General features: G+C 39.2%; 1 protein-coding gene across 1 annotated transcript in view; it reads left to right on the top strand.

Annotated features, from left to right (window-relative positions):
- Window positions 1-22,960, top strand: part of LOC145503082 (sacsin-like) — a 166,242-nt gene that overhangs the window by 27,426 nt on the left and 115,856 nt on the right. The window lies entirely within an intron of this gene.

Raw genomic sequence — 22,960 nt, forward strand, 5'->3', positions numbered from 1 at the left:
ATTGCAATTTCAACACAACAGCAATTAAACGCCCTTCTTCCAAGAGACTTAAAGGAGAGTCCAAGGAATTGAGCAACTTTTGACTTGTTTGTTACGTTTACGACCACACCACAGGGAACGTACCGGTTCTCGTCCGCGTGCTCTCTTTGCTCTGTGTGGAATCCTTGCCTATTCTAGGCATTCGAGTTCTTAGAATACCATATAGTGTTTGCTAAGAGGTTTTTTTTTTGTTCAGCTGTTATAATATTTTGCGGAAAAGTCGTTGTGATCTATAGCTATTGAAGTTTGATCGTTTTCACTTTCGGAACGCCAACATGGCGGACCGAAAGGGAAGAAGCGTGACGTTTTGAACACCCGATCGAATCGGTCTTGGAGACGTTAAGGCTGGAATCCAGAACGAAATCCAAGATTCAATTGTTGTGTTTCAAGATCTGGGAGATGGTGTATACCTTTTGGAGCTGGAGTCAAGAGGTGATGCGGAAGTACTTATGAATAATGGCTTCGACATCGAGGAATATCATATTGATTGCTCCACACCTCATGGCAAGTTTTTAAATGTAAGCATAATTGGTCTCCGTTCCTATGAGGAAGATGAAGAAGTCAAATCTGCGTTAGACGAAAACGGCGAGTTGAAAAGTGAAGTGATTCGTCTAAAATAGAAGGTAGACCATGAACTGGCTGGATTGGAAAATGGCAACCGTTTAGTCGAGATGATCTTGGATAAACCTTCCATTCCATATTCCTTGCGTATCAGTGGGGAATGGTGCCGTATCATTCACAACAATCAGCAGCCCGTGTGCATTGAAGGCAGTGAGCTTGGACACACAAGGAGAAATTGTCCAAAGATTCGTTGCCGAGTTTGCAAGCAATTAAGACATCTGCTACAACTGTGATCAACGAGAGGAGCAAGATGGCGAAGCGCCTAATGCTCAACCAGAAGTAAATGAGGAACAGCCAGAGGCAAGCGGTGGACAGCCTGATGAAGAAGTGATAAAAGAACTCAGGGAAGCAGAATTTTCAGCCCGGAGAAGCTTTATAACTAAGATTGATGTACGAACAAGGATGAGAGATACACTAGCAAAATATCACATACTTAGTAATGGCAATGAGGCACTTAAATAATTGCTAAATTGCACAGAAATGGTTGTTTTGCGCCTGCTACAAACAGTAAATGAACGTTGTCTGTACTAGACCTTGTGACTTCAATGATTTAGCAGGGGAAGGCTACACATACTTGACATTTAACTCTTACATGCGTGAAATACTTGGTTGAAGAATGGTGCAATTAGATTCTGATCGTGGCTAATCTTGTGGATTTCAGCTTGAGGAAGAATTGTTAAGGATACTTAATTTCGAAAAGAACATGAAGTGCAATGGTGTAGAGGTGTTACTGACGGCATGGAAAACCCAGCATGAGAAGTTACAGGAGTTCATCTCACAGCAATTTTCATAGCGGAAGGATGAAATCACTGGTATGCAAACAAACTTTGAAGAGGTTTCTTCCAAAGTAACTTTGTCTGCCGTAATGATATAAGTACTGTCATGTTGGCGTTTTCTTTTATGTTTACAGATTTACCAATATCTCTGATCCAACCATCAGCTCAGCCCAGTCTATTTGAAGTTAACAGGACAGGGTTAATTGTGTACATATTCTCTTTTCCTCCACCATCAGGTGCTGTTCTGTTAAAGACCATGCCACAATTATTCCTAACAAAGGTGCACAAGAAGAAGGAAGGCAAGAATCAAGGTGTCTTTGCTGTAATTTCATCTGATGAGGTGGGTACACAATAAGGCTCTAAAATCTAAATTCTTAAATGTATAGAATGTTGTGCCCTTAAAAGAATCATGGGGAGCTCATACAAAATCTTCCAATCCTTAAACCAGCTGGGGTGACACTGGGTCTAGCTTTCGGCGAGGTCGGACGTCTTCTGAAGCGCTCCGCCTTCAAAGCAAATGTAATCCTCCTAGGGAGCCCGAGAGCTGAGAAAATGGCAGATGAACAACAAGCAACCAAGGAAAGCTCCACTCGCAAAAGAAGAAAACGAAGTAAAGGTTCGCAAACTGATAATGAGGACAGCGAGATAGAATATTGCCACGGCTGTACAAACATGGCGGAATCATTCGCCGAGATTAACAGCAAACCTGACAAGGCCTTAACCTGCATCGGAGAAATGGAAGTACTCAAACAAAAACAAGAAAACCTGGAGAAAAAGAACAAGGAGCTAGAAGATAGCCTGAGTTTTGCCCATACTTCAATTGAAGGGCTACAAAAAAAGCTGGCTACTCAAGAACTTGCCATCAACGAGCTAAACAAAAGTGTGATCTCATTAACAAAACAAGCTAACGAAGAAAAGCAACGAGCCATCAAGCTTGAAAGTCACAGTCGGCGAAATAATCTCAATTTCTTCAATCTACCTGAGCAAAAGAATGAATCGGCAGAAAAATCTGAAAAAATCTTGAGAAAGTTCATGGAGGAAAACCTCAAAATAAGCAAAGAAGATGCAAGCGAGATCTATTTGGAGCGCGTTCACCGCGTCGGAAAACCAGCTAATTCCTCAGATGAAAAACCTAGACCACTTATTGCAAAATTTTCCTTTTACAAAGACAAGGAGTTTGTCTTATCTCGGGCAAAATATCTTAAAGGAACTTATTTCGCTGTGGCATGCGATTTCCCGAAAGAAATCGTCGACAAGAGAAAAGCACTTGTCCCGATTCTTAAAGACGCAAAGAAGAGAGGTCAAGACGCAAAACTCATCTTCGACAAACTGTACATCAATGGACAAGTATACACTCCAACCGAATCGCTATAGTCCTTCCAACGGAGCTAACGTAAGATATATATATTTTTTTCTCTTCTCTTGTTTCTCTAGGTTCCTTGCTCAGCTAAGCCCAGTTTAAAGGTTAGTTTGTAGATCTCGCTAATGTTTGCCTACAGAGGTCTAGTTAAATACCGAGCAGCATGTGCTCTCTTCATGTTATGTTTAGTCCCCACGTTCGAGTCACCCCGTTTATATAGTTTAACTTTAATTTCGCATTTTATTTCATTGTTTATAGTGCGTTTGCCGTGTTTGTTGACAGTTCAAAATCGCTATTTAGCATCTTTCTCAATGAATCACATAGAATCTGTGCTGCAAAAAACCCATGACTGTTCCTTTTAGACTCTCCTTTTGTTCTTTGAATGTAAGAGGTTTAAACCAAGCTAGAAAGAGGCGGCGGGTGTTCAGATGGCTTCATAACCAAAAATTCGACGTCGCTTTTTTACAAGAAACCTATTCATCCAAAAGTGTCCAAGAAATATGGAAAGCTGAATGGGGAGGGAAAATTTATTATAGCCACGGTACCACGCATTCAAAAGGTGTGATGGTATTGTTCAAGCCAAATTTAGATTTTGAAATCGAAAGCGCCATCGCTGACAAGAAAGGTCGGTATCTGTTGCTAAAAACCAACATGTTTGAATCGTCCTTCTTGCTAAGCAATATTTACGCGCCAAATGACATTACCGCTCAGACAGCGTTTTTTCGTAACCTTGACAACATTCTTTTACCGTATGCAGATTCACAAATCATCTTGGGAGGCGACTTGAATTGCTCATTAGCACCTATAGATAAAACAGGTGGAGCTCCAGTTCAAAAGAAACAAAAAGTCATTGATGAGATTGAAGGCTTAGTCGGACGATTCAAACTTCAAGACATTTGGAGAGATCAACATCCCAACAAAAAACAATACACATGGCGCGATAATTCCTTGAAAGTGCAATGTCGTTTGGATTACTGGCTTGTTTCGAAAGAATTGCCGTCTGCCATTGATATAAACATCATCAACCCCACAATATCCGATCACAGCGCTATCGCTTTTACTTTACAATCCAAAGAATATGCTAAACGGGGACCCGGGTTTTGGAAAATTAACAACTCGTTGTTAAAAGACGCAAACTTCATTAATGAGCTCAAAAGCAAAATACCCGAATACAAAAATAAACACAGCTATCTCGCTGACAAAGGCCTGTACTGGGACATGCTCAAAATGGAGATAAGAGGATTTTGCGTCCAATATTCAAAAAGGAAAAATAGAATAAAAAGAAATAAGGAACGCGACCTTCAAAAAGAAATTGACGACATGATGACCTTACTGCAATCAAATAGATCAAAAGAAAACATTGCGAAGCTTTACCAATTAAGAGCCCAACTCAACCAGATTGCTGAATATAAAACGGAAGGAGCAATGATTAGAAGTAGAATACGTTGGCATGAACAAGGGGAGAAAAACACCAAATACTTTTTAAATCTCGAAAAAAGGAGGTTCACAAAAACACATATAACTAGACTTAAAACGGACGAAGAAAGGGAAACTACCTGTGAAAATGAGATTTTAGAAATGCAAAGAGCATTTTATGAAAATTTGTATGCAAAGGTCCCCTGCAATAGTGACACACATAATGCCTTCCTACAAGACCCTAACCTGGTTAAGTTAGAAGAGCACGACCTGCATGAGCTTGAACAGCTTTTATCTAAAAGCGAGTGTTTCAATGTCCTCAAACAGTGTGCCAAAAACAAATGCCCAGGCAGTGATGGCCTCTCGGTTGAGTTTTATTTGCACTTCTGGCATCTACTCGGCGAAGAAATGGTAGAAAGTTTTAATTACGCCCATAAATTAGGAAAACTAAATATCACTCAAAGACAAGGTATAATAAAGGTCATACCAAAAAAACGAAAGAACCGGCTGTATTTAGAAAATTGGAGACCATTAACGTTACTTAATGTTGATTATAAAATAGCAACAAAATCAATAGCTCACAGAATCGCTAAAGTCCTTCCCAAATTAATAAATGAAGACCAAACTGGCTATGTCAAGGGCCGCTACATAGGACAGAATATTAGACTCATCAATGACATCATGAAGATAACTGAGCTGGAAAACATTCCCGGCATGGCGATTTTTATTGACTTTAAAAAAGCCTTCGACACCGTTGACTGGAACTTCCTTTTTAAGACCTTGGAGGCTTTAAATTTCGGCCCTCAGTTACAACAGTGGATTCGAACCTTTTACGCTGACTGTTCAAGCTGTGTAACAAATAATGGTTACGCCTCCGCTTTCTTTAATCTACAAAGAGGTGTTCGCCAAGGGTGCCCACTTTCTGGCTCCCTGTTTGTGCTCTGCGCCGAAATTCTCGCTAACGCAATAAGGTCTAATGCAGGTATCCAAGGAATCAATATTTACGGAAAAGAATTCAAAATTTCACAATACGCAGACGATACCACTGTTTTTGTTTCCGATAGTATATCTGCCCAAAATTTATTCCAACTGTTCAATGCCTTTCAAAACTGCTCAGGTCTCGAAGTAAACAAAAGTAAAACAGAGGGCATGTGGCTGGGCGCAAACAAAAACAACTTGGAGGAACCTCTAGACATAACATGGCCAAAAGATCCCATACTTGCGCTCGGTATACACTTCTCCTATGATGAAGAGGCTGCCTTTCAAAAGAACTTTGAACAGAAATTGTCTTCAATGACTTCCCTACTTAACCTGTGGTACCCTAGGAACTTAACTCTACATGGCCGTATTGTCATCCTAAAAGCACTAGCCCTTTCCAAACTTATTTATAACACCGCTGTCCTCCCTGTTACATCTAATTTCATTCAAAATGTTAATAAAGTTATATCCCAATTCGTATGGCGCAAGAAAACCCCAAAGATAAAGCAAACCACAATGATTGGACCGAGAGCAAAAGGAGGTCTTGGAATGCCTGATTTTGATGCAATAAACAACGCTCTCAAAGCGACCTGGATCCGAAGACTTGATAACGGTTACCCTTCCGCGAGCTGGACGCATATCCCTGTTACCATGTTAGAAAAATGTGGTGGCAAATTTCTCCTTAAGTGCAATTTTGATCTCAAAAATCTCAATGTAAGAATTCCTCTCAAATTTTACGAGAAAGCCTTGTTGGCTTGGCAGTCAATCAATTTGTTTACTCCGTCCTCAGAAGAGGAAATACTTGATGAAATTCTTTGGAACAATAGATTCATCAGGATTGGTAACTACTCAGTGTACTACAAAGAATGGCATGAAGCGGGTGTAGAAAAAATTAGAGATATCTTCAACGGTGACACATTTACATCTTACCGAGATTTCTGCTCTCACTTTGCCCTTAAAACTAACTTTCTAACCTATTACGGTTTATGCCAAGCAATTCCATCTAACTGGATTAAAACTTTGAAAGGCAAATTACAGCCGCATTCGAAGGAACCTACAAACATGGATAGAATTCCCCTTGAGAAGCTCTCTTGCAAACTTGCTACTAACTACCTTGTTGAAAAGAGGTTCGTTTCTGCCACCGCCGAAAAAAGACTGAAAAGAGCTAATTTGAACGACCAGCAAATTTATCAAACGTACATGATGCCTTTCAAGGCCACTAAAGATATTCAACTCTCGATGTTTCAGTTCAAGATTGTACACCATATTTTACCCACCAATGCTGCATTACATAAATTCGGTATTAAAGAGCACGACCGCTGTCATTTATGTGCTGAAAAGCAAACAATTACACATCTCTTCGTAACTTGCCCCAACGTCCAGCTGTTTTGGACAGAGTTTACTGATTGGTGGTACAGAAAAAACAATACTGTAATCACGCTCTCTGAAGCACAAATACTTTACGGCATCACAGACACCGTGCCTCTGTGTCTCGGTTTAAACCTCTGTACAATAATTGCAAAATATTATATTTACACCGCTTCAAAAAATGAGGAAGATTATTTCTTAGACGCTTTCTTGGCTATCCTTAAAAATAAAATAGAAATAGAAACTAGCAGAGCAAAGGTGCAAGTTAAACTGTAAATATAGCTAAATATACTGTAAATTGTCGCTTTTTTGTCTTTTTTTTGTTTTTTTGTTTTGTTTTTTTTGTTTTTTTTGCAGTTTTCACTAGTTCTAGTAACCGTAGTAAAAGTTTGTAGTAATTGTCCGCGATTAAAAAGTAGTGTAACGTAAGCGGTTTAAATAATACTGTTGTTCCGTCAAGTATTGTAATTAGAGCAAGTTGTAATTAGCGTAAGTAGCTGTATTGTTGTAGTTTTATACGTAGTTTTTTGTAATTAATAATGTAAGTATGCGTGCTGTAAAAAATAGATAATTAATAATAATAAAAAAATTAAAAAAAAAAAAAAAAAAAAAACCAGCTGGGGTGCCTGACCCCTCAGCAAGAGCACCATGTATTTCCATGAACATCTGTAAGATACAATTAGTCTATAATTATAGCTGTGATTGTGATCTGCATCCATGTTTGTGAGTTTGTGGGTTGTTTTGTTTTACTGTCCCATTCTCATTGGCTGAGAAAAACATGCGATTTAGAGCAAAAAATAGTGCGATTCGTGAATAAATCGCACCACTGAGAGCCAATCAGATTGCAAGGATAGCCAGTGATTTCAAAATGGATTTAATAAAGAAAGGAATAAATGGTCGCAGTCATAAAGAATCAATAATTCTGTTGCTATGGGAGTGCAACAACACTTCTACGTGCGTAATCCAACAAATATACTTATTTTAGACCCAATGGCTCTTTAACTACGCAAACGTTTAATGAAATGGTTTAAAAGGCGTCTCATATACTCTACAGGTAAAAGCCGTGGAAGGTTTATTAGGTTTTCAAATACAATCGGCCATCGATCAATCAACGGACTTTGTTTCGACGCCGTAATGAAACAAATATATTTTTCTCAAATATCTCAATTTGTTCAGTAATTTCCTAAAATTTGCGAGCACCCGGCTAGTACGTAGCGATTGTACTGAGAGATGGAAGAAAATGCGGGCTCATTTTCGGAACAGCGGCTAATGTAGTAGCTTTGGCCGAGGAGGTCTGGGTACTCAAGCTCGTTTTGTGCTGCTCGTTTTAACGATCTGAATTACAAGTTTCACTCACAGAAGTTACACTTCTATTGAACCAAGTCAGAGTTCACTTCCTTTGTGGGTTGAAGTAGCCTTAAACGGAATCTTCTTACTACGATCTCAGATCTGTACGGCTTTTTCTGCCCAGATCTCGAATTTCGTAGAGTGAACAGAGTGAAATCATCCGCCAGTTTTGAATCTTGCCTCGGCATTTCACAACGGCGTATGCTGCAAGTGATGCAGAGATGCTGATTGAAGAAGGTTTTGATGTCGGCGATACCCACTTGGACTGTCACCCACCATAATCATGGTCAATGTACCAGTGTCAGTATCAAGGGTTTACGATCTTACAATGCTGACAATCGCTAAAAGGAAATCGCTTAGTGAAGATTTTTTTTGGATCAAGAATTCAATTCAGTATTCTCTTTATATCAGTGGTGAGTGATGTTGCATAATACACTATAATACACTGTGACAAGCAACCTCTTTGTAGTAGTGCCAGGAGCTTGGTCGTGTATGCAAGAGATACCCACAGATTGTATGCAAAAGTTGTAAAAGAGAAAGGACACAGTCATGTCCGACGCTTGCATGAAGAGACATGCTCACTTGGAGGAACCCGAGGAGGAGGAATTTTAAGTCTAAGGATGAGGTGAAAGACAAGTTGCCTGTTTATATTGAGGCCAATAACGCTGGTGACACTGGTGGCCCTACAACACATTTGTTGTTTTTCAGAATCTTGGCAAAGATGAATTTCTGAAGTCTCAATGCGCAATCTGACTCAATTTATGCAACGACACTCTGTTCTTTTCCATGTTTAATTACAGCCCTGCTAATTAGTACTCTGACAGTTATCTCTTGAATGTGGCGTCAATGACTGACCATTACAAAATTCCACTTTTTTGATCTGAAGTTTTAGTTGGGTTTGGAATCTCTTTGTTAGGTCATGGTAATGTACAGTAGTTGCAACTTCATCAGAACAGGAAAGAAAGGCCATCCTTCCAACAGACTCAACAGAGAGTACAAGTAATTGAGGAACTGCTTTCCACTTGTTTCTGTGATATCTGTGGAATTGTTGCCTATTTTGGGCCATTGAGATCTCATAATACTATATATAGTTTGCTAAAAACCTTGCTCTCTGTTGTATTAGTTTGTGGACAAATCTATGTGATCTATAGAGTTAGAAGTTTTGCAGTTTTCACCTTCTGGAATGCTTATATGGCGGACTAAAAGAAGCAAAGCGCGACGTTTCGAATGCCTCGGTGAACTGGTGTTGGAGTTTCGAAGGCTGAAATTCAAAAAGAAATTTACCACTCCTTCATAGTATTTCAAGATTTAGTAGATGACGTGTATCTTTTGGGGCTGGAGACAAAAGTTGATGCCTCACTACTTGTCAACAACGGTTTAAATGTTGAGGAATTTCATATTGGGTGCTCACCGCCACATGGGAAGTTCTTAAATTAATGTGAGCATAATGGGCCACCCTTAATATGTGGACGATGGACAGGTGGAGCCTGCGCTAAGCAAATACAGCGAGCTCAAAAGCGAAGTGATCCGCTTAAAATACAAGGTTGACCATGAACTGGCTGGAATAGAAAATGGCAATTAACGACCATTTAGTCAAGACGATATTGGCTAAACAGTCTATACCATATTCCATGCGTATTGGTGGGGACTGGAACCACATAATTCATAATACCCAGCAGCCCATCTGAACTGAATGCAGCCAGCTTGGGCACAATAGAAAATGCTGCCCAAAGATTTGTGGCAGAATATGTACATGTAAGCTGTTGGGACATATTATGTCCTACACCTGCGATCAGCAAAAAGAGGATGATGATGAAGAACCTGACTTACAACCAGAAGCGAATGATGCACAATCAGAATCAACTGATGTACAGCCAGAGGCAGCTGAAGGAGACATTGAAAACACACATGAAGATATTTGCCCGAATAACAATTACATGGAAAATGAGAAACCAGATTCTCATCCAGAAGAAATGGATATTTACTATGAAAAAGTTCAGGGTTTAAAAAGACAGCATGGCACAGACGCCGGTTCATTCCTGTTTGGCATCACGAAAAAGTAAGCTACAAAGGCAAAGGATAACTCTATATCCACCGCTGATTACCCATAAACACAGAGATGTCAACTGAAAGATTGTTCACCCAGTTCTACCCACAGCCTCATCTCTCAACAGGATCGGCCTGTATGCAACCCTGAACTGTCACCTATATGGTGTTACTGACACTTTAGAGCATGCCATGCTTAAATGTTCTGATCTGATCACTGAAGCGGGCGGCGTCAGTACCTGGCCGGGAATACGCCGTGTTGTAGACTTTTGGACCAATTTTTGACTTTTCAGAAAGGATTTCTATTCCCCTTTGCTATTCAACGTGTTTTTTTTTTTAAATTTTTTTTTCTAATAATTGGTGCATAGCGATACTGCTTCTGTTTTTGTTCGCTTCACCATACTGACTAATGGTCTGGAGGTTGTATTTTGAATGTGGCTTTTCAGACTGACACTTAGAGAATTCCACCTTTTTGTTCTTAAGTTTAAGTAAGGTTTGGAATCTCTTCATTGGGTGCGTGAGATTTAATTGCAACCCCATACCAACTGGAATTAGACAGACTCTATAGAGCCCAAGTAATTAAGCAACGTTCCACTTGTTTCTTTCGCCTACGACCACGGCACAGGGAAAGTAGTGGTTCATATTCGATCATTGAAGTCAAGTCTTGTTGGGCGGCGTCAGTACCTGGCAGCTGGGGAACCACCTACATGTAGGAATACGCTGTGTTGTAGACTCTTGGACAATTTTTTTTTACTTTTCAGAGAATAGTTCCCTAGGCCTCCACATAATTGTTCCCTCTCCTATTTCTTTAAATTTTTTCACCCAATTGCTGGGATATTCAACACTCTTTTGTTTCCTATGTTCGATTTCAGCCCTGCTGCACTGACCAATAAAGTAAAGGTAATCTCTTGAATGTAGCTTTGATGCCTAACATCAGGGAATTCCCCCATTTTCATTTTAGGGTTTAGTTAGGCTTGGAATCTCTTCCTTCAGGAATTTTCAAAACGCCTTCTTCTACCAGAGTTCATGGAGAGTCCAAGTAATTCGACAACTTTCCACTTATTTCGTTCATTTATAACCACACCACAGTAAAAGTACCCGCTCTTCTCCAATCACCAAAGTCAAGTCCTGTTAGGCAGTATCAATACGCAAATAAATCGATAGTCTGAAGGAAGTCTGATCACAGGCAAAGTGGCACATCGGGCCAGAGCACATCTTGGTTTCTGTAGCATGACGCGACTAGGACTAAACTCTACTCCCACTGGACGGGATGCTAGTCCATCGCAGCCACCTCCCCCTGAATTAAAATTTCCAAGTACCCATTTATACACCTGGATGGAGAGAGGCACTGTGAGAAGAAAGAACACAAGACAATGTCCCCAGACTCAAACCAGGACCACTCGAAGCAGAGACGAGTGCACTAACCATGAGGCCAACGCACCTCCACAAACAGACTTTATTGGGAGTCTGAGTAATTAAAGGGTCATTGACATAGTAAAGTACATGTGCAGTCTTGATTGATAGCAATTTCTTTTTAACAATAGAATTCGTACACCATGATGCCTGCCACCACAAATTCTATCTTTTCATCAGTCTACGTCACTACATAGTCACATGAGATATCCGCGGTGCTGGTCAGTGCTTAGCGTTTTGCTGGAAAGTAAGCTTTAGCAGAGTAAGAGAAAAATTTTGAAATCCACTTGTCCATCGGACAACCGTCATAGAGAATTTGGTTGTCCGAGAACCAAAAGTGCTTGTCCAAAAAGATTTGTTCAAACTGTATTTAGAAATAAAATCAATTCAACATGTGGCTTTTGGTGTATTTTAATTTATAGCAACGTTAATTGTGAACTATTTACAAGGGTACAAATGTTATTAAAGACAAAAAAACCCGAACATTAATTTTCGACTTTATTACAAGAAACTCACCTTATACCCAGTCCCTGCAGATACGATGACTTGATTGACTCAAAAACATTCAGGTGTTTTTTTTTCTTTTTAATCACATTTTAAGCCTTGTAAGTAATTTTTTCTTCTAAACCTAAAGCGAATATCATTACGTTTTCTGTTCTTTTCATAATCCTGCTTTGCAAGGACCTTGCCTTTCTTCTTGCCATAACTACTCGAAGACTCAGTTGATTCTTTGCTTGATTCTTTGGTTGACGACGCTTTTGAGATTCCGCCATTATTGACTCGAATTTAGAGCCTGGGGATTAGTCTTAATAGGCCTGGTTACTAAGGCCAGATGAGGTCACCGAAACAAATGAATGGCTGTAGAATAGCGAAATTTATAGGAATCTTTACACTTATTTTGTCAAGTTAAAGGTTTGCTGTTATTACTGTTAGACATATTTCAACTCTACTGCAACTTGAAGTCAATTTTCCTCTGTTTCTGTACTTGTTTAGACATCAGAAATGTGCTTGTCCCACGGACAAGTCATGTTTAAGATTTACATGTCCGAACTAAATTTCTACTTGTCCCGGACAGTCAGACAGAGGTTTTGGCGCACCCTGTTTAGCGAGTGTTTCTCTCTTTAAATTAACGAAAGTCCTTGCTATCCTACTTTTATCTTACTAAGTTTTATTCCGGGAAGGAGGGTAGGCGTCATTTTTCTATTACTGAAAATTTTTCCCGGCAGTTTTGGGCAATTCTCTCCAAGTATATGAACAAGGAAAGTCCTCAACAAGAAGGTCATGAGGTCGGAGCCCCTGCCATTCCACCCACAGTTGTGGATGAAAACAAAGGTCTTGTTCAAAACTTGTCGAAAGTGGACAAAACCATGAGCCAAACGGCCACTATTTTAGCAAGACTATGTGACAAATCGCTTCCATAAAGCGACAGCCCACCAGGCAAGAAAAGATCAAGTTCTGCTGTTGATGAACCGGGGTCACCTGACTCTGACTCTAATACAACTCTAATACAAAGAAAACAGAAGTGCGATAGAATTCCATTTGATGACAATACCAGTCTCCATGGAAGCGATTCCTTTGGTGATGAAGACGATGTCAAAATGCTCACAGAGCATTCTCGGGCCAACGGCCAAAAAGGGTGGGAAAACTCAACTGCAGAGACAAAGCCTCTCCAAGATATCGCCAATGGCTTGAATGACGATGATGCCACCGGCGAGAAAATTAAACAGGAACTGGCCGACATACCAGTCAAACGATGAGATTAAAAACTGTCCTCAGACAAAATAAAAAGTATGATTAATAGGTAAAAAAGACTGGAAAAATTGAGGCGATATTAAGGGTGGGTGCAATTGCCAACTCAATTCTAAACAAAGGAGGACTGATCTGCAGCTATCTACCCTGCAACAAATTATACTTACAGTTGCGATTGCAACACTGCAACCAACTAATATGCTGGTCGTAAACCCCTCTAGTTTAACCAATAATTCCAAGGCCATCACTCAGTTGATTCTATAGCCATACTTGGACACCTGAACAATCAACCATCCTAAATTTGCGGGGAACAAATAAAACCTGCTTTAAAATCGGAATACTCTGCTATAATTATGCTCTGCAGGATTGTCTTTAGGCAGCCAGTATCTTTTGGGAATGATTTGGCCAAAAACCTGTTAGAAACCAGGGAAGCCAGCAAAATTAGCCACTCTGTGGGGCACTCCTACTGCCAGTCCACCTACAAAGGGAGCCAACATTCTTCTAGCCATTCTGCCCATTATGCTAAAAGTCCCAAGAGGGATATTTTTTATACAAGGGACACAATAGGCCCTTCAAAAGGAAACAACCGCAGAGCGCAGACAAGAAATAATGGATCAAGTACTTCAAATAAAAAATTCAATTCATGCCACAGTTTTCAGGCGGGACAGGTTGCTGTTAAATTTGCAGCATGGAGAGAACTCATTAGTGATAGAGTATAATCTTGTCTGATATTTTGGGTGTGGGTATTGATTGTATTATCACCCCTATCCAGCACAGACTACCTCTCCCAATTTGGTGACCCACCATCATTTTAAAATGGGTTCTCTTCACACAATCACAAAACTTGTAACAAAAAACTGTTTCATGGCCTCAACTGATTTGAAGAATACCTATTGTTCAATTCCCATTAAAACTGACAATCAAAAATTTTTGTGCTTTAAATGGGATGAAGACCTCTATGAACTCACATCTTTATACCCAATGGTTGATTGTGTGCACCAAGACAGTCCACTAAAATACTTAAAACCTCCTCTAGCTGCCTTACACGGACAGCACACCTTGATGACCTTTATTTACAAGGTCAGAATTCTGAACAGTATATGGCAAATTTTATTGGCAGCATAGTGTTATTTGACACACTGGATTTGGTGGTACACCCTCAGAAATCTACTTTTCTCTCTACTCAGGTGCTTTACATTTTGGGGTTTGTTATTAATTCAGTACAGTTCAGCCGACCAGAGATAAAGCTGTTGATTTAAGAACTGTTTGTGCCATCTTACTTGCAACTTAACCTCCCCAACTACTAGGGAAGTAGCAAGTGCTCTTGGGAACATTGTCTCAAGTTTTCCTAGGGTGATGCATGAACCCCTATTCTACAGAAATTTGGAAAAGTGTAAAATGGCCCTAAAACAGAAAAGGGTAAGTTTGATTCACTCATGTCCTTATCACAAAAAGCAAAACATAAACTGCAGTGGTGGGTTCACAATGTGTAAAGTTCACATAATGCAATTTCACACTTGCCATTTGAGCATCAAATTAACACAGAGGCTTCCCCCTTAGGTGGGGGGCAGAATGCAAAGGGGTATCCTCTGGTGCAAACTGGGCATAAATCGAATGTAAACACCACATTAACCACCTGAAAATGTTGGCCATATACTTTGTTTTACAGACCTTCATTAAAGACAAAGTTCACATGCACATCCAAACATCATGTGATAACACTACTGCAGTCAACATTATTAATGATAGGGAACCAGTAATTCAGACTCTTGTAATTCTATAGCAACAGAAATTTGGTAGTGGTGTGTGAGTAGGGACATATGGCTCAGAGTAGCTCATATCCCTGGAAAACAAACCCTTCTTGCAGATGTTGAATCTCGCCGAAACCAAAGGGAATCAGAATGGAAGCTTGGCAATAAAACATTTCTAAATGCTTTAAGAAGTCTGTTTCAAAGCTGACATGGCCTACAGTATTTGCCTCACTCACATAAGTCTCCAATTCCCAAAGAATGTTTCTTACAGACCAGACCACCAAGCTGTAATGCTAAAGATGCATTCACCTGACAGTAGTCTGAGCTAAATTTTTATGCATTTCCCCCTTTCAGTGTTCTTTCTGCTGTGTTGAGCAAAATACAGAACCTGCAAGCATTGGGAGTTTGTGTGCTACCAGAGTGGCCAACACAAGGATGGTATCCGAAAGCTCTTCAAATGCTCAAAAAGGACCCATTCCACCTCAAAGCAAGGAAAGACCTTCTACAATTACCAAGTCACCCCTGGGAAACTCATCCACTTTGGGCCAAACTTAACCTACTAGTCTATCTCTTTTCAGGGAGGGACTACATCAAAATAATTTTCCATCAAGTGCAAAGGACATACTTAAGGCCTCCTGGAGAGCAGGTCCTTCAAAGCAATACCAAACCTACTTAACAAGATGGCATCAGTACTGCATTAAAAAGAACACTGATGTTTTTTTTTTTAACCTGGTGTGAACAACTGTATTGAATTTCTAGTTCAGTTATATGACTCTGGATTGGGATACAGTGCAAAAAATAGAGCAGGTTCAGTCCATTTATCAATACTTTTACTGCAGAATGGAGAGAAATTTGAAGAGAATCCCGTTGGTTGTTCATTGCATGAAAGTGATATTTGAAGCCATCACTTCCCAAATGTAGCAAAATTTGGGATGTTCAGGTTGTCTTAGATTATTTGGGTACTTTTGATGTGTCCAGTTTGTTAACACTTAAGGATATTACATAAAAGTTAACTGTTACTGTGCCTCACCATCAGCCAGTGAGTCCAAACAATTCATAGGTTTGACACCAACTACATTCAAGACATGGAGGATAGATACCGAATGACTGTCCTTGAAAAATGAAAACAGACATGACTAAACCTGGATGACACCTGGCACCGATAGATCTGCTTGCTTTTAAAGACAACAAGAAATTTTGTGTAGTACATCATCTCAGAAAGCACTTAGAACAAACAAAGCAGTTCAAAAGCAGCATACAGCTCTGCAGCACTGACTAACACTCCAAAGGTTATTTCTCTAATGTGGCTTTGTTTACTGACCATTAGAGAATTCCACTGTTTTAAATGTCAAGTTTTTGCTAAATTTGGAATCTCTTTGTTAGATCATAGAGATGTAGCTGCAACTTCATCACAACAGGAATCAAGACTGATTCCGCTCAAAGTGCAAGCAATATGTCCAAAAATTATTCACTAAAAATCGATTCATAGCACAATAACCTTTGGAATACTATTTCAAATAACTCACTTTAATTCATTTCTCTAAGTGACCTCATGATTAAATTCTCAGGCATTCTCAAGAACGTTAATGTCAAACCTCAAAAGAATGCTTAAAGCAAAATGTCCCCTAGCCATCTCGGGGTTACACCCCAGCATTACATTTGCCGGTACCCTTTTATACACCTGAGTGGAGAGAGGCACCTTGAGAGTAAAGTGTCTTGCTCAAGAATAAGGCAGGACTCAAACCCAGGCCACTCGATCCAGAGACAAGCACATTAACCATCGACCACCACACCTTCACAAACACACTTTTTAGAGAGTCCAAGCACTTAAGCAACTCTCCACTTGTTTCTTTCATCTTCAACCACACCTTTGATCACTGAAGTCAAGTCCTGTTGGGCGGCATCAGTACCTGGCTGGGTAATCACCTGGGAATATGTCATGTTGTAGACTTTGGGACCAATTTTGGACTATTCAAAGAAGATTTCCATATGCCTCCACATCACTGTTCCTTCTGCTATTCAAAATATTTTTATTTCTTCTCCAATAAATCAATTGATTGCATATTACAACACTCTGTTGTGTTCCATGCTTGACTACGGCCCTCTACACTGACCAATACACTAAAGGTTATCTCATGTAAGAGACTTTATAGAGAGTTCCAGTAATTAAGCAGATTTCGACTTGTTACTTTTGTCTCTCAATAACACATTATACAATTATTTACTTTTACCCTAAATTTGGAATTTTCAACTCAGTCAACTGATAAAAGAATAGTGAAAATACCTTTGTGCATAGTCCATCAAAATACTATCGTTCTCTTGCGATTGGTCTAAATGCATCATGTGACTAAATATACCCCAACTAAAAGTGGGAAATATCCAAGTGTTGTGAAAATATTTGAAGGATAATAAACAGAATGGCCTTCATTTGACTTTGAAAATAGGCAAAGATATTTACCCTTGGCATTATCTGTACCTTGAAGCTCTTAGAAAACTGTTTGCTTCCGCAAATTGATAATGTCCGTGGACAAATCATCATATTGCTTAATACTTTTCATAGAAATGCATGAGTCAAGGGTAGAAAAGGAGACTCAATGGAAGCCTTTTCTTTTGTATTTCCCTCCATTCTATTCACAGGTTTGGTCTATTCAAAGGTTTGGGATATCATTAAAAGCCAGCTAGTGGCTAATTTCACTAGCAGAACAATGGTTTATCACCACCTGGAATTTCATTAGAGAACAAAGACTTGGGGTCTTTCTAAAAGTGCACAGCTTGAGCACAAATAAACGAAAAGCCTAAAGCCAAACAGACCAGTACATCTCTCTGCTGGTCTGTCTGTCTGTCTGTCTGTCTGACAGTCTGTCTGTCTGTCTTTCTTACAAATATCTCACAACAGAAGTTCTTTTATGGTTGCAAAAAAGCAATCTAGCAAAACAACAAATCTGACATGAACTGTAACAAGAAATGAGGGAAAACATACCTTTGGGAGTATTGCAGCTGTTCTTTTGTTATTACCACAGATCTCTTCATCATCAGTAATCTTTTTCTTCCTCCTTATTTTCCCTGTAGTTCATATGTTAAAAGGAGCATATAAACATATCAAAATTGCAGATTTGATTAGCAAACTTCTTCCATGCCTAAAATTTCCTAACTTAAAGCTTACTTTTAACTACAAAATGGTCAGTTAGCAACTACTTATACATTTTTCCACTGAAAAAATACTCAAAATTAAACAAAATAAACTTTAAAAGCCAGTTATACTCAGCACATACTTGAAAGTGGCCACTTGGAAAGAAACTGGCCAATCAAACTGTTTATTGAAACCAATGAGCAGTGATCTTTTCGTAAACAGACCAGTGACAATTCCCTGCTATGAGAGGAGCCTGAATCATGGTGTATGTCGTTGTATTCATGGAAATATCCAGTCCAAGATGATGAATACAACTACCATGATTCCCCACAGGTGCATCTCATAGAGAAAATTGGCCATTATCCAGACAAATTCAATTTAACAACAAAATTTTAAATCGACTAAAAAAAATAAAGGTCTCTTTTAATTTACTTATACTGAGTTACTATCAAATCCTCTGCAGCTCACATGTACATTCTCTACCAATCCCATCCTAAGTCATGAATTATCATATATAGTATTAATTTTGTTTGAGAATTTGGTTTGGAAACCTTGTTTTCTGATGGCCAAAGCAAAACAGTTGATAACCACTCAAACTTAAGGCTTAGACTGACCAATCAAAAAACAACAAAGGTTTTGGGAGACTGGTCAACAACATTCTACAACTTTGGTTCATTTACGAAAAAGATTCCCATCCTCTGCATGTTTTCAATAACATTTTTAGTTGCTATTTTTGTTCCAATTGAGCCAGTTTATGTAGTTGTACCATAAGAAAGACAATAGTTCCTCACGTGTCCCTAAATGAACCAAAAATAAAACACTTCTTTTCACGGAGTGAGACCATAGTAAAAATGATCAATTAAAATAATACTTACAATAGCGAGGTTTTTTTAAATCTAATTATGTTTTTTCTTTGCTGAAGAAAGATCTCAAAAATAATATGATGGTCTGTGCCAAGAAACATGAAAGAAACAAATGAATATTCCGGTCTTTTATTAGCCGTGATGTTTGCACTTGAACTTGTCTGCACATGTCTTGGAGTATGGCATGATTAAACATTAAATTTCAACTGTGGCAACAAACACAGCTTTCTTTAAAATAGAATGGTACCTAGAAACAAAAGCAGAAACTCATCCAAAGATCACATTTTCAGAGTCAACTGTTTAAATGGTATAATAATTCAGCCTGATCGAGATGGAGAACCATGTGTCGATGCATAGATGACTGAGTTTTTATTTTTACAGTCCTGAGTGTAGCCGCGATAGGTTTTCCAACTAAATTGGATGAAGAGTCATGTTAAATCACAAGGTTTATTGATCCAATACATAATCAAACGAGACCTATGGCCAAACTCATGGATTAAGTAATCTAGAGATGAAACATGTTGGTGAACTTGCAGTTATTGGTGTATTATTTAAGGCTGTTAAAACAAGCCGGGTTCGTACCACGCAAGGTCGCACTTATCTCACAGACGTAGGCTTATTTCGTTGGCTTTTGTTGCACACATATTACAAACATATACGTCCAGAATAGCTAGGGTGGCAAAATTGCAGCTGAAAACGGAGTGGTAAAGGTTGAGGGTTCTTGGGTCACAGAGGACACTCCTGCCAAAAAATACATAGAATACTCTTTGTCTGCCTGCTGGGAAAATTTGCTTGTATTCAAGTCGTATGAGCTTACAGACCTGTTTCATTGCATTTCACTCAAGGCTATAGGTAAGGTTTCTTATGAGACAGCACTTCTTTACCAATGTGGGACCGCTTGTCTCTATATATATTGCATGCAAAATACATCAAAATAACTAGCCTCTTTTGCAAACATTTTCAGTGTTGATCCAAAAAATTCAAGCTCACAGGGGGTTTCTTTTGTTATGTTTTCAATCAGGAAGCAAAAGTGTAAGCAAAAGACAGGGTAGAAATCATTTAAGCTTATCAAAATCAAGTATTTGGGAATTTTTTTTCCAAGTTTATGTGCATTTCACATCCCACTGTGAGTTCAGATCCAAGTAATAAAATAAACAAGACAAGTATAGGGAACACTACTTTAATCTAAACTTAAATCGATGTCGGTTGAACGTGGACAACTCAACATGGAAAACTTAAGTGCTATAAACTGCAAAGCTCTGAACGAAGGTCCTGCTTGATTGAACGCTGGATCTCACAGGAGATCTAATGAGCCAAACTTGAAAAGTATAACGATAATAAGTCAAAGACTACTGCAAGGCTGACACAACGTCGTAAGCTTAGCTTATATTTAAAACAATACTTCGGCTGGCCTCAGGTTTAGATGTTAAAAACGAAATTATAGTATTATATAATAGTGCCGATGTTTGTCCTGTTTCCAATAGCTGTTTCGTTCATTAAAAAATGTTTGTTTCGCTCATATAAGTTCATTAAGGTTGACGAATAAGACACATTCTCATCAAAGCTTACCACATGAGCATGAGATTCACTCATTTGCAAGTCCCTTTCCAGCAAACAAATACACATCTCCTGGTCATTTTTAACGCCTTGACGAGTCAAATGCTCGTGAAATTCAGCCCTCAAGTTAGCCATAGTACTAATTCGAACATTCCAAGTCAACTCCACTTCAATTTAGCGAAAGACCTAATATTAATGGTCGTGTAAAAGATACAAAATCAACAAAAAACGTAAACTTGTATTTCTTACCTTGGAATATCCGCAAGGACTTAAGAATGGCTGACTGTTAGGATCGAGAACCGCCGGTCAACGACCCATTGGGCAAATCGCTCATATTTTGCCCAAAGATACCCTTAGGTGACCTAATTCTAAAAATCATATTTCAAGGTTCCAGCGAATTTTTATTTTTCAGAAATTCGCGAAAATTTGAAAGCGCGGTCAAAGTGCGGTTTTTCGTGTGATAAAATGACCGAAATAAGGTGCGAGGACGAAGCGCTGGTAAAGTCTTAAAATAAATTCAATTGACTTCAAACTTCACACAAATGTGGAACAACCACTCTAATTTATTCCTCGTTTTAAACTAATCTCAGAGATGTTGATATAGTGGTTTTCCGAACCATTTTAAAAACACCTATGAAGCGTGTGAAAAATAACGGCAAAATATAGGTCATGTTTAACAGCGTAAAAATGCATCTGGTACCTCACTTTCCGATTATTTTACTTTACAGCCTAGAAATATCATTATTAAACATATATCATGCCAAGTTTCATGCTCGAACTCGCAGTATTTCCCTTTGAGAAAAACGAAAATCTATGTCAATGTGTCGGGCGCAAATAACACAATAATTATACACGAACAAGAGACAAATCAGTTTCAACGGCGAAAGTAAAAGGCCATCATTCATTAAAATCCCGTCAATTCACTGCTATCAGTAGAAACATAATGTCCACTACATAGAAACTGTTTTTAGACGTTTTCGAAACATTGCGCGTTAACTTTGTTTAATTCCCTGTCCGCCGTCATGTCTAGTCTGTCATCGCGTGTATTTCATTAATGTAAACAACACTCTGAATGGTTTTCACGACAAACGCAAGAGATTTCCTGTAACCTTAATGTTTTCGGTTCACCAAAACGCTTTAAGTTCGTTATGACACAATAATGGGTCAACTTGGAATGCTGTTTAGCATTAAGGACGTTAAAGGACTGTAAATTAATCGAGTTGAAATATCTTGAAGCAAATCAAAATCGCGCCCTTATTCTAATTTGGCAAACAGCCGACCTCCGTTCAAGTTCAAGAAGTCGAGAGGTTAATTCGGCAATGTATTACCGGTACAACAACAAAATCAAACCGCGGTCATCAAAAGTGTAAGTTTAAAAGTGTAGTGGCAAGTCCCAAATAAATTTCGCCTTTCTAAAATGGAAACAAGAAGTGAAACGCTCTGACCCGAAACAAATAAACAAAATATTAATACGACTAATTTAATCCGAAAATGTTACAGGAAACATACCTAAAAGCCGTCGATTCCCCTCAATACCACTCCACACTGCCTTAAAGAGCCCAAGCTTTCTGCTGTAAGAATCAGGGGCCTCAGGAATCTGTTTTTATCATATCGGCAACCATGCTGCGTGGCTGATATTCGAGACTCAGTAAAAGTTGTCACACAACCGTACGAGCAGCCCAGTCACGCTTTCACTGCTCTTGCGCAAATGTTCCACATTTCGCAATTTACATAAACCGATTACAAGTTTAAAGTAGTGACAGTAGATTGAAATGCGCTTCTTAAAGCTGACCTATCCAGGAGCAATTATTTCTCGTTCTTGAATGGCTCTTAGTTGTAGCTACAGTCGGAAGGGGAGGGGGGGGGGGGGGGAGGGGGTACTCCTGGAAATTTCGGATATCTGTACGCCGTGGAAGATTAAGTGGTCTCCAGCTCTTAACGCCAACACTGACACACCAGATGATTCTCGAAGTATCACAGGGATCACTAAGCTAAATAATTTTGAGTTTAGCTCCGCTGAGTCAATTACCTGTTGGCGCGCATATTGCATTGACCGTGGACAGGTGGAAAAACAGTTAAACAGGAAAAGCCTGGTGCACATTGTAATTTAGCGTTGTTCAACACGCAATCGGTCAGGTTGTAATGCTAATCGTATTTGATAGAATCTCAAGTTTTCTTTCGACACATACTGGGGTGACATACTCCTAGATGGGTGTGACCGGGAGCCATGAGTCAAGTCAGTCAACTCGCAAAGCTTAACAGAAGAGTGATAGTGAACCACTGGTGGAAGGACTGCAGATTGTCCCTACGCTTTACCCTGATAGGCCTCTGTTTTATTCTAATGAACTGATGCTGTGACAATAATACTATTTAGCTTTACGAACATACTAATTGTCAAGGGTTTCTTTTGCAATGTAGTCAGACATCGCTCTTTCTTTATTTCTGCTGGAAACATCATTCTCTAAAGGAGACTTCAGGTCATTTTCTAAAAAGGCACGAACACTGCGACCCCAACATCGGTGCCATTATCAACGGGTGTGACCGAG

This window comes from Orbicella franksi, chromosome 11 (assembly GCF_964199315.1).
Source record: "Orbicella franksi chromosome 11, jaOrbFran1.1, whole genome shotgun sequence".
Classification (NCBI taxonomy): domain Eukaryota; kingdom Metazoa; phylum Cnidaria; class Anthozoa; order Scleractinia; family Merulinidae; genus Orbicella; species Orbicella franksi.